Raw genomic sequence first — 15,501 nt, forward strand, 5'->3', positions numbered from 1 at the left:
TTTTCCTTTTCCTTTTCCTTTTCCTTTTCCTTTTCCTTTTCCTTTCCATAATGTAGAAGATGTCACCTTCCAGTTTTAGGTGTAAAACAGTGGAGGATTTAGGTGAATCCCTGGGGGATGTCCATGGATTAATTAGTTCTGTCCAAATTATCATCTCAGTTCCAGTCTTCAGATTCTCATGAACTATGTTAGTTTCTCAAGAAATCTGTTGCAATTTACATCTTTTGTGGGTTATCCATCCTTGGACACTCACTCACAGGGTGTTCTCAAATACTCTCAGACTGAAATTTTGGTCAGTGTGATAGATTTTGCAGAACAGTCAACTTTGTGCCCCTCCCTTGACCACTAGGGCAGCAGCCTTTGGCTATACTCTTCTGTTTCATCTTTTATTAAAATATCCTGCATGTAAATCCTCTTATCCATTATACCATCGAAAACTTGTTCTGACTTCCTGTGAAATGCCTAAGGACAATATTGAATTCATCCTTACATGATCTCTGATTGCAGAGTACTTTTTATTAATGGCACTTGTGCCACTCCATTCTTCCAAAACCACAGGAAACTACTTGGTATGAGAGGAATTTCAAAACACGGTGCTGCCATTTGCTGCCTCCACTAATTACTTGCTTCTTTTTGGACCACCTATAAAGGTAGAGTTCAGTCTTTCTTCCTGTAGTGCCTTGGGAAGCACATCCGTGTAGGAGCATTTTCTGCTAACTCTGTACCTAATAGCAATCAGCCTCTCTGGACCCTCTTTTGGATTCTGCCTTGGAGGGACAGCTACATTTCTACTCTCTGCAAGAACTGAGTTGAATTTCTTTGGGCAGACTGTGTTGTGGTTGGGTTCTTTTACCTCCACTCCCTGCCTGCTGGTGCTTCTCCTGGAAATCATCTCCACTCCCTTCAGTCTTCTCCAACATTGTTTTGTGCCTAGCCAGTATGTTCCGTGCCTCCCTCTTGAGATAAAACCAATACAGTTTTAATGCCAAGGAGATTACTTTCTTTCCCAGATATCTATTGTTTCAACTTTTTATTTGTTCAATTCCCTGTAGAGCCTAGCTGGGGTAAGACTATTCCTTTAAACTTTGTGTCAGCCCTGTTTACCTCCTTTTCCCTAGAGGTTTTCCCTCAGAGCTAGTAAGACTGTAGCTGAGATCACAGGTTTGTATACGTACATCTAAATGGAATATAGGGTGACCCTTCCCCCCTAGTTGGCTGCACGTTCTTCTCCAGATGCGATGCTGTCCTTGAGTCTGGCAGAGGACTTCCTTGCATGGTGCCATTCACCTGGGATTTTCTTGCACTGGCTCTCAAAGCATTTATAAACTCTCCCCAGGTGGCCTTGCGGAGCTTAGTCTTGATAGGCTATTTCCTGCTGTGCAGAAGAGCTATTTTAAGTATTTACTTGTACTTGGGAAACACAAGTGTGCAGAAGCAAAATGTTATTCACTCATAAGGAAGTAAGACTGCATGTGTAAAGTCTTGCAAGGAGAAGCCCGTTTTCTCTTGCTAAGGGCTCTCAGGCACCGTTTCAGGTTTGTGTTTTGCTAAAGGAGGCATCAGCTGAAACAGCAGCAGCCAAAAGGCTTTGTTTCATTTATTTTTAACTTTCCCATTGAAACATCTGAGGAAAAAAACAAACAACCAGCATTTCCTTTGAGAACCCTTAAGCTCTGAGAAAGATACCCACTGTAATTCAGCAACTGGCTTGTTCTGAGTACAGCCTGGCTGAGCACCACCCGGGGAGGCTGCAATTTGCTCTTCTTGAATTTATATATATATTTTGACCGTGAATATGCCTGCTCTTTCAGAGGCTGGTGCCGTGTTCCCTTGGCAAAGAGCTGGGAGGACTGGTGGGGGGGCTGTGCTTGCAGGAGCGGAGCGGGGCCACTGCCAGTCCCGAGGATGCTTGTCATGTGCTGTTGCTCAGACAAAGATCCCTTTCTTTCTATGCCTGGTGAGTTCTCCATCAGTGAGGAGGACCTTGTCCTACAAACAGGAATCAAACCTCTATAATTGCAGTGTCACTGATAAAACATGAATTCTCTATCAATCTGTACGAGAACTTTGACCCCTTGCCTTTGTGAACAGGCTTCGAAGATTTCTCATCTCCAGCTCTTTTTATGGTTTTAACAGAAATAGCGTGGGGAAGTTTATTTTGGGAGTATTTTTGATCTACCTAAAACAAGAATCTAGGCTTGGTAACTTAGAGCCAAAACTGCTATGAATGGAGTGATTGCTATCTCTTAATCAAAATTATTTCAGGTTATGGTTTGCTTCTCATTTAAATTTAGAACAACTTTCATGAGGAATTAGTTTTACAAGTTTTCAACAAAGAGGAGAGCAGAATTTCTGCTCCAAACAGCTTCCATTCCTGACAAAAGTGAAACATTTAAGCAAAAGGCCTGTAAATGAAAGAGTACTGCTGAGTAGCTCAACGGTACCATTATTTCTTTCTTCTCCCAGTCAAATCGTTGTTACAACTATTCTTTCCAAGGTAAGATTTCATTGGGGGATGGAATAAAGATTCTAGTTTTCTCAGCAGGGAAAATTTTTAACAAGAAATTAAGGTATGGTAGTGAAGAGGTCAGAAAAACTGTCTAACCACAAAGGGATTGTCCAGAAAATTGTGCTGAGATAAGAATGTGAAGAAAGATGTTAGTTTATAGAAGAAATGTGCAGCAGCCATTTAAATTTTAATCCAGCTGTTGGGTGACAAATACAGACAGCACCCACCACAGGGTATTACTATGGGCACAGTAGTCAGCAGAAGTCGTGCTTACCTCCTCCAAATCACCAGAAATAACGGAAAATTCTTGTTTTTAGTCAAATTCTTAAGGGGAAATATCTCACATATTACAAGAGTTAAAGACTGTACAGGTACATGGGAGGGAAAGGATGTTTAAAAGCAAATTTATAGTGGAAATGGAAAGAAGCAGATGTTTGGATTTGGGAATTGTATTTGAAGTTTCTAATGCTTAGTTCCTGCAAGAGGGAGATGTATAAGAGAAATTAACTGGGCTAGCAGACTGGTTAGCTTTGCTGCTGCTCTTCAGTCAGTAGGTCACTCCCTTGTATTAGGGGTTTGTGCTCTGCCAGACAGTGGGATTTTTAGCTGCTCTTTAAGTGATAATAAAAAATACCTGTCAGTTTCTGTGGTACAATAGGTCATCAATCAACTAAGAAATAATTATATTCTCCAATAGTGCAAAAATTGCTGCATTTTTTACTGTTCCTAGGTTTCCAATTTTTAAGAAATTAACTAACTAGGTCTTTTTCAAATATACTAAAAAAAAAAACTTTTTTTTTTTTTTTTTTCTTGCAAGGCGGTTTCGTAGATGTGATCTTTTAAAATGTATATGAGATACTGTGTATTCAGATTGTAGGTAGTTCAGTTCAGTAACTGGAATGTGAAATTTTTCCTCCTGTCTCCATTCAGGGTCACCCTGGGACATTTTGAAGTACTGTGGCCACAGAGACTACTTCCTCATACGGAGGTACCTTTCTGATCTATGTGGCTGTGTTTGCATTGAGATCCTGAACAAGGCAGTAACCTCTCAGCTTTAAACACTGCAAATTACAGGGAAAAGTTGGTGTCAGTAGCTTTTGAGTTCTGTGAATTAATTTGTGTAACTGTCATTAGTTAAACGATTAGCAACTGAAAAACGCTGTTTCCACTTCCAGTTTCTGGAAATTTTTTTGTTCCCTTATAGGATAGGAAGATACTTTGTTGGCTTTTTTTTGTTTGTTTGTTTTGTTCTATTTTTTAAGAGAAAGATAAATGTTATTTTTTTCTTCTGAAGCATCCGCACTTCTCAAGAAGTAGTTATCACAAGACAAAGTACCGAAGCACTAAACTGTTCCAGCTTTACCTTTCGCCCTCAGCAGAAATGAAGTCTAGGCTAGCTACTGGCATTTTGTAGGAATTGTGTCTGCTCAGTTATTTATTTTTATATTGCTGCAACTTTTTATCCTGATTTGTGTGGAAAGAAGGCTGATGCAATCGTGCTGCGTGCACTTGTATCTCAGTCACTTCCACATCCCTGATACCTTTTGAACCTATTGACAAATTTCAACCAATTGCTCTCTCAAAGAAAACTGCAGTTCCTACACGCTTTGTGAAAACAGCCTGCCAGAGAGCCCTGTCACAGAGGGGCAGGCTGTAGCACAGACAGGCCCCATTTCAGTCAGAAGAGAATCCACTTGTGAGAAAGTGTTTGTCGATAAATGCCTCCACAAGAAGGGTCTCAGGGAGAGCTCGTTCCTTTTTTGATCTGCAGTCAGTCGAGTCCGAGGCACAGGTTAGGTTGTTCAGGAGCCAGGCATTGTAGTGCTGATTCCCACAGCACATGGGGATACTGCTTTCTAGTAATTATTTACCATCTTCGCTACAGTTAAAATAAATGTTTTTTAAAACCACTTACATTTCAATTTTCTTTCTTTTTCTTCATCTTCTTTTTCTTCTTCTTTCCTGTGCAACCTACTGTAGGGAACCTGCTTTAGCCAGGGATTGGACTCAATGATCCCCAAAGGTCCCTTCCAACTCCTGTAATTCTATGATTTTTATTTTTTTTTTTAAGGACCAGCAAGTGCCCAATAGTCTATCTCTTAAGACCAAGGCTTTATGTTGTCCATCACCTGAGAAATCATCTCTTGTCCTTCATCACTGGCACTTTTCTCCATGGATTCTCTGAATTTAAAGTTAGAGAATTGCTGAAACAGATAAGAATGTGCAGAAGCCTGAAAAGTGGCTGAGACAGACCTCTGGGGACAAAGTTTGTCTGTTGAAGCATTTCCTGTGTGTACTTTGAAACCTCTCAATTTAACTTGATCAAAGCATGAGCCGACACGTTTCAGCTCCCTACAGAACAAGCAAATTTACTGCTTATCATTGTTGCCACCTCAGCCTTTAATTTACTTTACCTAGTAAGCCAGTACATGTTAAATGAACAACCCGGTCATTAGAAATGTTAAGTCCAGGTCTTAGAATTAGGCTATAGTTCATCTGACACTAAAAGATGTGACATATCACAGACCCTTTCCTACCCCACTGTTCCTATATAAAAGAAAACGTAAGCCATTATCACCCAGTGTAGAATGCAGTGGCCTCTTTGGGACCACCATCAGCACCTGTAGGAATGCTTTTTTAGTATCTTGGACGTCCTCTTTTCTTTTTCATTAATTCTCATAGGATGTATGTGGACTGAGAAAATAGATGGTCATGTTTCCAAAATGTGTTAGTTAACTCACACTAACACATTTGAAAGCAGAGTTTATCACATATGGATTAACAGATTGTTTTAAATACTACTTTTTGTCAACAAGAGTAACTAATTCTTTCTTTAGTGTTCTGATAGTTCGGACCTTTTTCATTAAAAAATGTTTAAGTTAATAATAAATAAAGACTATTGTGAAGTGTTTCATGAAAGGAAGACAATAAGGTACAGAGGCAGCCTTTCTTGTTTTAAATGAAAACAAAATGGTGAGCTTTTAGTCTGTGTCTAATATTGTGATATTTTTTCCCCACCAACTTAAAAATACTGGCCCATCTTTTGCAGCTCACCATGCAGTAGGTGTCATTTGTTCCTAGTTCTTGAATGCTTTGCTTTGCGTGAATGAACCTGAACAAGGAAACTGTCCTTCTAAGGTGTATGTTTCTGGGCCTGTAATGTAAATATTGAAATACCCAACCTACCTTCCAAACCAGAACACCACTAAAAGGGACCTTTACCTGATAAAAGTAGGTAGAGATATATACTAATCACCATCGCTCCATGCTGTGATTGCCTTTGCCAAATGGCAGTTTCTTTCCTTCTTTTAAACGAAATTAACATCTTCAAATATTCTGCCAGTTCAGACATTGACTATAATCAGTTTTTGTTCTACTTCTGTGTCATCCGTCATTGACAATGCAAAATGCTTAAGCAGTGTAAGTGATGATGGAAAGCTTCAAAAAAATTGCAGTGACACATCTTCTCTTAGAATTAATGGAACATACATGACTCTTGCACAGCGTGGTAAACAGCAGCAAGACTTTAGAGCATATATGCAAGAAATGACAGGACAGCCAGTCACATACAGCAATGTCTATTGTCTCAGATTAATCTCCACATACAATTCTACTAACAAATACATCATGCCTTTCCCCATAAAAACCACAGACTAAGGATAGTTGAGATTCTGTGAAACTTGCAGATGATATTTTGGTTTTGCTTGCAAAAATATTTTCAGAATTCCTTTATGATTTGAACTTATGTTGGTTACTTTCTTCCTCTGGTGCAACTAATTTAAACAAGTTAGGTGACTTACTTTTCTACTTAAAAGAAACGTGTGACAGAAATAGAAAAATCCTTGCCTGAAAGAGGAGTTAACACAAATGAATATTCTGCGTTTTTGTATTAGTCATAACAACAGTAATTATTTAGATAATCCAAAATCCCAGTTACTGTTTGGCCACTCTGCTTTTAAACTTGCAAGAGGAAACCTTAGTCTAACTGATTCTGCCGTTTTCAAGATCAACTGTAGACAATGTTGCTAGGTGGAAAATGTTCCCGTGCTTTTCTATGTTGAAGCAGAACTTTGGCAGCTTTTGCAAGTTTGTTCTATACTAGATGGTACTCTACTGTTTGGGTGGGGACTACTGGAAGAACTCTTGTTTTTGTTGAACTGGATTTCTCACATGCCAAGAGGGATACCCCTGGCACCAGTCTATCGGCTACTCTGTGATGGATCTCCCTAAATATCTCTGGCCATGTAAGTTATTAGTTGTTTGTGCTTCCCTACCAGATGTTGTCTGTGTGGCTGTGGGTTTCAGCACTTCTTGAGGATGTTGGAGACTCAAATGAGCGCTTCTAATCTCAGAGTGTTTTGCTTATAAAAGGTGGGAACTGCTCCAGTGGGTGGGCTTGGAGAAGATGCCTGGTCCTCGCAATGAAACACTGCTTACTGGGAACAGAGTTCTGAAATTCCTGACTGCTAAAGAGGTTGGAGTCAGGATCTGAGGGGCTCTCCAATCTCCCTATAACTCCTCCATTGGCTTGCTATCACAGACACTTTTCCATTTCTGTTATATTTCTACCTGTTATTCTCTTCTTGGGATGGCAGCCCCATTGTGTTCACTGTTGTTCTTTTCCTCTACAAATAATCAATGTGTCAGATGTCTGTAACTTTCCAATGATAAGTTACATTAAATTCAAACAACAGTTTTAGTCTTCAAATATTAATTTTTGCAAAGCATCTATGTCAGGAAAGCTGCTGCCCATTAGTAGGAAATTATTCAGAAAAAGAAAGACAATTTGCTTATTTATGTAAGAAACTGCTGTACAATTAAGTACAGATATAGGTCAGTAAAATAAGCTCTTTGATCTATTGCTACAAGGAATCAGTGTAAATATATTTCCTGATAAGAGTTGCTACTGCGTAATTGCATTTTACAAATTACGTAGTGTGCTATTACTCAGGAAATGTGTTTACTGATATGCGTGTCTCCACTCAGCCTCATGGTTGAAAGGTTTGCTTTTTCTGATATTTACAGTTCTTGCACACTTTTAAATAAGGCGATTAAACTCGTGAAGGGATGGAAGAAAGTACAAATAAGGCAAATTGATTCTAGAGCATACAAAACCACTACTGAAATACAGTCCAGTTGATTGTTTTTAAACAAATGTAGGTTAGAGGTATTTGAGATTAAACTGCAAGGCAAATATGAAGAAGGATTAATTTATACTGTCAACTGTGACTGTTTTGGGCCACATTCTTTTGTGAGATATGAGAGTATAACTCCATCACAACTGTAAAAGGGTTTCCCTTTAATGGAGTTTTGTCTTCTTTTAGGGAAAGTAATACTTACTGTAGAAATGGAGTCCCTTTTGAGCTTGTACAGAAGTTGCTAAGTAAACGCCAGTGGTATTGAATGCTCACTAATTGCTCACATAAATATAGACTTGGCCTGGGCTTTATTGGTATTGGAGGATGGGAATCAACACAGTATTATAACTCAAACCGTGGTTCCATATTTACTAGAGATGGTTCTGTAGTAATGCAGGGTATCCAGGCAATTCTTTTCAAATTTGGGTTTTAATCACTACTTATGCAATACCCATTGGAAAGAAGTTGTTCAGTTAGGTTGGACTAAACTTATTAAATACTGTCTCAGCATGAAAATATGTGTATTGATGTACAGGTTTGAGCTAAGCCATTTCATCATGTTTTAACATGGGGTACATAAGAATATCATTGCATAGTTAGAAACAAGAGGGGGGAGAAGTTTTATTTGTAGCACTTTGAAGAGCACATTGTTGAACTATTTAGAAATAGAGAACTGCAGAATGGAAAAGGAACCCTTGCAGAACAGGAGTGCGTCTCTGCACTCTGGTTACATATGCTGTGGTTTTCCTAGTTGTGGGCTGCTGAAAGTCCCACTTTGCCAAGGATGGAATTCATAGCAGGGTAAACAATTCCTTTAAGGCTGGAGTGGGACATCCACCATTCTCATGGTCTGTAGTAGGCAATGGAGAAAAAACTTGAGGTCATTCCTGAGCAAGAGGATGTGGTTCTGGGTTAGTGGCCAGAGTGGGAGGCAATTCCCGCATCCTGTGTTATCTTCAGGTTCTCAAGCCAAGCAAGTTGCTCAGCATGTCATGTTTCAGTAACACAAATACGATTTGCACAGCTCCCTTCTCTGCAATGATTTCTGGACAGGCCTTCTTGGAATAACTGAAGGAAAACTCTGGCTTTTTCTTATGGGAGGCAAAATATGCAGTTGTGCATGAGACAGCATGAAATTCTATTTATCTTTGGAAACATAGAGAAAGAGATGCTGTAGTTACAGCTTCAGTTGTTCTTCAAACACAGCCTAAAATCCAAAGGGCAGAGATGAGTGAATCTGAGTGACAGCCTGTAGTGTACAAGCAGTATCTTTTAGTGACCTAAAAAAGTAGGCTGTGTTTGTAATGTGTGTGTAATACTTCCATCTTATTCTTTTTGAGCTTATTCTTCTTAAGTAGAGTGCTTTAACTGGGTGGGAAGTTATCTGCTGGTGAGGGAATGCTTCATAGGAGGCACCATTATCCAGAGTATGGACATGCTGTGGAGTGGGATTTAGGTGTCCAGTATGCTTTTCCATGACTTTACTGCTCCCTATCTCTCTTCTCAAGAGATCTGCCTTCATTTCTCTGGCAAAACAATCCCCCTTCTATGTGTGTAAGATGGAAACAATAATCACAGAATTGCAAAGGTTGGAAGGGACCTCCGGTGTCCAACACCACTTCTAATTCAATTTCCCTACAATAGGTTACACAGGCAAGTATCCAGGCAGGTTCTGAATACTTCCAGAGAAGGAGATTCCACTGTATCTGTGGGCAACCTCTTCCAGTGCTATGTTAACTTCACAGTATGCTTTTTCTTATGTTCATATGGAACTTCCTGTGCTCCAGTTTGAGTCTGTTGCCCCTTGTTCTGTCACTGGGCACCACTGAAAAGAGTCTGATCCCATCCTCTTTATAACCTTCCTTTAGATATGTGTTGTACGTGTTGATAAGATCCCCTCTCAGTCTTCTATTCTCCAAGCTGAACAGTTCTGGATCTTAGCCTTATATACCTAATTATTTCTGTAGCCCCCTGATACAGAGTTTCCTGTCTTTCTTGAGCTGAGGAGCCGAGAACTGGACACAGTGCTTTAGATGTGGACTCTCCAGGGCAGAATAGAGGGGGAGTATCATCTCTCTTGACCTGCTGGCCAAGCTTTTTTTAATGCACCCCAGGATACCATTGGCCTTCTGGCCCACAAGGGCACACTGCTGGCTCACGGCCAACTTGTTGCACACCAGGACACCCAGGTTCTCCTCTGTAGAGCTCTATTCTAACTGATCAGCCTCTAATCTGTACTGATACATGCCTTTATTCCACCCCAGATGTAAAGACCCTACACTTATCCTTGTTGAACCTCATAGGATTTCTCTCCACCTAATATTCCAACTTATCCAGGAATGGCAGCACAGCCTTCTGCTGTGTCAGCCATTTCTCCCAGCTCTGTATAATCGACAAATTTACCTTTCTTCCTAGTTCAGTTTAGGAGTTATTGGGGGAAAGCAGTTGGCAGTACAGTCTAAGTTCCTGGTTACAGTTCTGGTTACAGTCGGGCTCTGAAAAACCAAAAGTGACTGATTCTTTTGTCTTTGGTGTGGTTATAGCTCCCAGAGTGTGCAGAAAGAGATTTTCTCTCCTGCTGACTTTCAGAAGTGCATGTGATTGGCATTACCATAGTTATTAGAACAGTTTTCAATTTTTTTCTGCTTTTTTTTTTTTTTTTTTTTAACTTTTAAAATACCTTAGAATATTGAAAAGGAGAGAGGGAAAGAATCCTATAAAAAGGGTGCACTAAGAATGTATTTTAAGCAAATGCCAGGAAACGGCAATGTTCATGTTGCTCACAAAGTCTCAATTTGGCTCCCTTATGACAGTACAGGCTCTAATTACACAAATACCATTTTCAAAGTCACACAGTATACGAGTATGAACTATTTAAAACTTTAGACAAACATGTAAATCCCATCAATTATGTTACACTTATTCGGAGGGTGGATAGTGATGGAGCAAGGGGGAATGGTCTTAAACTGAGACAGGGTAGGTTTAGATTAGATATTAGGAAGAAGTTTTTCAGACAGAGGGTGGTGACACACTGGAGCAGGTTGCCCACGGAGGCTGTGGATGCCCCATCCCTGGAGGCATTCAAGGCCAGGCAGCCTGGTCTGGTGGTTGGCGACCCTACACATAGCAGGGGGGTTGAAACTAGATGATCTCTGTGGTCCTTTTCAATCCAGGCCATTCTATGATTCTATGATTATTTATTGACATTGTCATCCACTTCATTTTTGTTGTCTTGTGGGTATGACACTCATTTTCTTTAGAAGTAAGAAGGATTTGCAAGTGAGTGCAAATGTTCCTGATTTAGGTGCTCTTCTGAACTGAGTAGACATTAAAAGATGTTGAAATGGTTTCCTGATTCAGCCCCACAGATATTGCTAGTAAGGGCCATAGCTGGAGAGCGGAGACACTCGGTTGAACAGAATATGTCCCCTTACTCTTAGAAAAGCAGGACTTATGTTTCTCAAATTTCTGAAGATAAATAATTTGAGTAGAAGTCTGATCTGAACAGGGAGTTATTCCCAAATTCCTGTGAGAGATTTAAACTGAGCCATCTTCTCTGGGGAAAAGAAGCTATAAGAAAGGCTTCAGACACTAAAAGGCTTGACAACTGTCCCTGCTATTATGATACCTGGAAAGTAAAAGCAGGAATTAGGTATTTACCACAGACAGCTGCATTAGGCTTCTCCTCACTCTTACTAATCCTCTTCAGCAGTATAACAGGGAGGAATTCTTCCTTCTGCACAAGTAGTTTTTCTAGTGGTTAAAGGCACTGATGAAGTCTAAGACCTCTAAATCTGGTTCCTTGCCTACTTCTAATGGACTGCATAGACTCAATCTCATTGTTTCAGTTCCCTGTATTTCAACTTATTTATCTGTAAGACAGCCTTCTATGCTGTATATCTCACATGGCTTTGTAAATACATAGCTTTTGTAAAGACAACTGGAAATTTCTGGGAAAGAGCGTGGTGTAATCATGACATATTACAGTTGTTATCAGTTATCATTAAAATAATTGTGCCTTTGCATGTGAGAAAGGGAAGAAGGAAAGATGCTCATTATCAGCTTCCTTCCTCAGGCAGTGAGCTTCCAAAGGCTTCTCTCTGATAAGCATATACACAGCTGCAGTCCCATAGCAGCCTGAGTTGATGTAACAGCTGCTGCCGTGGTGCAGTCCACACATCTATCCTTCCCCAGCAGTTGCACTTCATTCTGTACACTCTCTCAGATGTTCTCTTCTCCTTCATAGAACCATTTGAGAAAGCCACCACTTTGGGAGAAAAATACTTGTTACTTTCTTTCCCACCCACCCTCTTGCTTCCCCATCTAGGGAGGGCAGGACAGCAGAGATGGCCAGAAGTCATGCTGCAGTCTTTTTCACCAAGCTAGAGTTTTCTGGTGTGGTCATGGTTGCTGCTGATACTGCCTGGCTTGCCATACAGCTCCACAAACATCGTTGTCAACCCAAATGATGGGGTAGCGCAGGACAGAAAAGGAATTATGGAGAAAGGAAGGAAGTGAGGATACTATAAAAAGCAACTGTGATCACAAACAAGATCAGGAAAGATAAATGGGACTCATTATGAAGAGAATGTTGGTTCATGGCTCAGTTGCTCTCAAAAAGTTGACCAGACTGGGATTATTAGGCAAATTCTATAGAAATTCTGAAAATACTACTTTACTGTAGTAGAAAGTTTGCTGACCTGTTACAACCTATATGAAGTTCTGGTGCCTCCTCTGTGCTTCAGAAAGGATGAAGTAAAACTTAATAAAGATTCAGAGAAGGGTGGCAGGGATGAACATAGGCATGGAACATTTCCCCCACAGGTAGACCTTATAGCTGTCTATGAATACCTGAAAGGACATTGCGGAGAGGTGGGGATTGGCCTCTTCTCCTGTGTAACTAGTGACAGGACTAGAGGAAGTGGCCTCAAGTTGAGCCAGGAGTCGTTCAGGTTGGATATTAGGAAACATTTCTTCTTCAAAAGAGTGGTGAGGCACTGGAATGGGCTGCCCAGAGAGGTGGTTGAATCACTGTCGCTAAAGGTGTTCAAGAAATGTTTAGATGTGATTCTAAGGGACACTGTTTAGTGGGGAAATATAGGTGGTAGGTGGATGGTTGGACTCGATGATTTTGGAGGTCTTTTCCAACTTTAATGATTATATCATTTCATGATATGAGCTAAATAAAATAATTCTGTTGAGTTTGGGAAAGAGAGACCTAGCAAGGGCAGAGGGGAGGCATTGGTTTGAAGTGCTTAATGGGATCATGAATGACACAGTGATTGGATAAGATGAAAGAGATAAGAAAGAAATGTTTCAATATTTCATGCTACACAAGATGGTGGGCACTCTGAAAAGTTATAGAAATACAGAATAATTTAGATTGAAAGCTACTTTTGGAGGTAATCCTATCTTCTCCTGATGTGTGGACACCTTAGGTCAGAACTTTATCTTGGCCAGTTTTAAATATTTCTAAGGATGCAGATCCTACAGAATCTCTGGCAACAACCAGTGCCAGTGTTAATAGATAGAATCTTTGAAACATGTAAGAAAGTATTTTACTGTATGACCATTACATATGATGAACTAGTCATCTAGAAATTATCATTAAATATGATTAACTCATTACTTAGAATGCTGTGCAGTGAAAAGTCTGAATTGCTTCAGAAAACGATCAAAATCCTAAAAGGAAAGCTCTTGCAGAGCTATTAGCATTATCGGCAGAACAGCTGGCTTGAGAATGCTGTAAGCACCACATTGTGGAAGGGTAGAAACGTGATGTCAGGAGAATCATTGTGATTTAATTGTTCTCTTCTGCTCCCAACCAGTGTTGACCACTGTCAGAGGTAAATTAATGGCTTTGATGGGTCTTTGGTCTACCCACCTTGATGGTCTTTGCTCTGACCAGTGGGTACCTAAGCCTGGCAATATCCCAAGTAGGGTGAAAAAGCATCAGAGATCATAATACTGTCTTAAGTTTCTCGGAAGGACAGCTTCTCAGGCAGGTTCAGACCAATTTCCATCATGCATTAAAAGTTGGTTTCATAACATGTATTTTTCTGTCAAACTTAGTGAATAAAACAGTGCAGGAAGACATCGTGACTAACACAAAGCTTTTTATTCAGGCAGCAGATGAAGTGGGTTAGTTTTAGAAAGGAGTAGGAGTTAGAAGAACATTCCGCTTAAGCAGACAGACCAACCCCAGTTAAACTGAAGGCAAAAGCAGTGGCATTGGATCTTGCAGATTTGATGTGAAAGGTGAGGAATACAATACTGGATTTATTATTCAGGTTATATATTATCCCAGAACACCACGGTTTTATAGCGGTGACATCTGACCGGTTGCTATCGAGAGATAACTTGAAAGTGCCGCATGATAGGAAAGCTGTTCCTTTCTCATTGCAGTTATTTTTATTGACAAGCTTCTCGACACTGTGAAAGGGTCCATCAGTACACAGTGGTAAAATACCATATGCAGAGTAAGATTGAAGGTACGAACAATAAAGCAAATGAATACCCTGCTGCTCCCCTGCACATAGCTGCTTATTCAGCCTTCAAAAAGAAGTAAATAACATGCATGGATATTTGGATTCAGAGATAAAATGATCCCATAGCGCAGGGATCTCTAGCAGTTTTTGGATAGGAGGTGCCATATCGTGTAGGAGAAGTGGGTGTGGGGGGTGCATCTTCCTGCAGTGTGTCATCTGCACTGTAACCCTCTCACACTCATGTCAGACCCCTCCTTTCCCACTTGTGAGCTGGTAACTTCTTTGTGGCAGAAACATTAGTTGGCTCCTTGGGGGAAAATGACATTGGGAAGAAATGCAATGATTTATTTATAGGCTAGCTGTTGCTTTTCTTCCTGTAATGGGCTCAATGTAGCCAGGAATGCTAGGGATGGGGCCTGGTGGGGAGCCACGTGCCATCACTGTCACCACATGATGCAAAAAACTTCCCTCCATTGCACTTGGGCTAAAGCACCTGGGGCTATCAGTGGGCTCTGCTCAGACAGCTAGAGCCAGAGCCTAACCAGGTGGTGGCAAAGGAAGAGCAAGTCCACTACCCAGATGGCACAGGACAGGGATCAGGAGACACCCAATATGCACGTTGCTTTGTTTTTGCAGCATGGATCTTGCTCAAGCTTTTTTTTTTTTTTTTTTTTTGCTTTTTTTTTTCTTTTAACAGTAAGAACAAGAGAAATGGCAAAGCTTTTAGTAAGATCAGTTTCTCTAATGACTCACCAAGTACTACAAAGTCAAAACAGGTTGCTTGTATGTGAAAGGTATAAAACAATCTTGTCATTTTTATGGTTACTGTACAAAACACCGCATATATGCACGCTGGGGAACATTTTAAAACTTCATATTGTTGTTTCTTTTTGCAGCTAGATTCTCCTTTCTTTTGGATTTTATTCATGTGTCATGCTTTGTATTAAGCGTTATTGCTTTAGCAATTAAGATAATTTCCTTGCTGCTCTCTGCCTGTCAGAGCGTCGCTCTTTGTATTCCTAAAAGAAATGAGGAATAAAGTTTAGATACTGGTGGCCCCATATACTCCCCACTGCAGTCCACTGAGGTTCTCCCAGTGCCATTAACAGGGGCAGCCAGTTTAGGGAGCAGGCAAATGAGCAGTAACTACATCTCCTGTCCAAAAATAAATAAATAAGTAAATAAAAGCAGCTGCAAAATCCATCAATTTTCTGTTACATAACATTATTTTCAACAACAGCAATACACCTACATTTCTATAATGGCTTTCATTCCAAATGAAATTTTACCATCATAGTGTTTCAGGAACATGTGCCTTTTTTGTGTAGTTATACATGATTTGACAAGAAAAATATCCCTTTCAGTG

General features: G+C 40.2%; 1 long non-coding RNA gene across 2 annotated transcripts in view; it reads left to right on the forward strand.

Moving 5' to 3' along the window:
• Positions 1–15,501, forward strand: part of LOC122156142 — a 79,515-nt gene that overhangs the window by 6,478 nt on the left and 57,536 nt on the right. Inside the window, exon 2 of one of the 2 annotated variants that reach the window (XR_006167385.1) lies at positions 3,440–3,497. The exons of the other annotated variant lie outside the window; for it this stretch is intronic. This is a non-coding gene — a long non-coding RNA (uncharacterized LOC122156142). The remainder of the gene's footprint in view (positions 1–3,439; positions 3,498–15,501) is intronic. 2 annotated transcript variants of the gene reach the window in all.

The sequence above is a fragment of the Centrocercus urophasianus genome, unplaced genomic scaffold, assembly GCF_019232065.1.
Source record: "Centrocercus urophasianus isolate 14NV4802_14NV808 unplaced genomic scaffold, USGS_Curo_1.0 seq_12, whole genome shotgun sequence".
Lineage (NCBI taxonomy): Eukaryota > Metazoa > Chordata > Aves > Galliformes > Phasianidae > Centrocercus > Centrocercus urophasianus.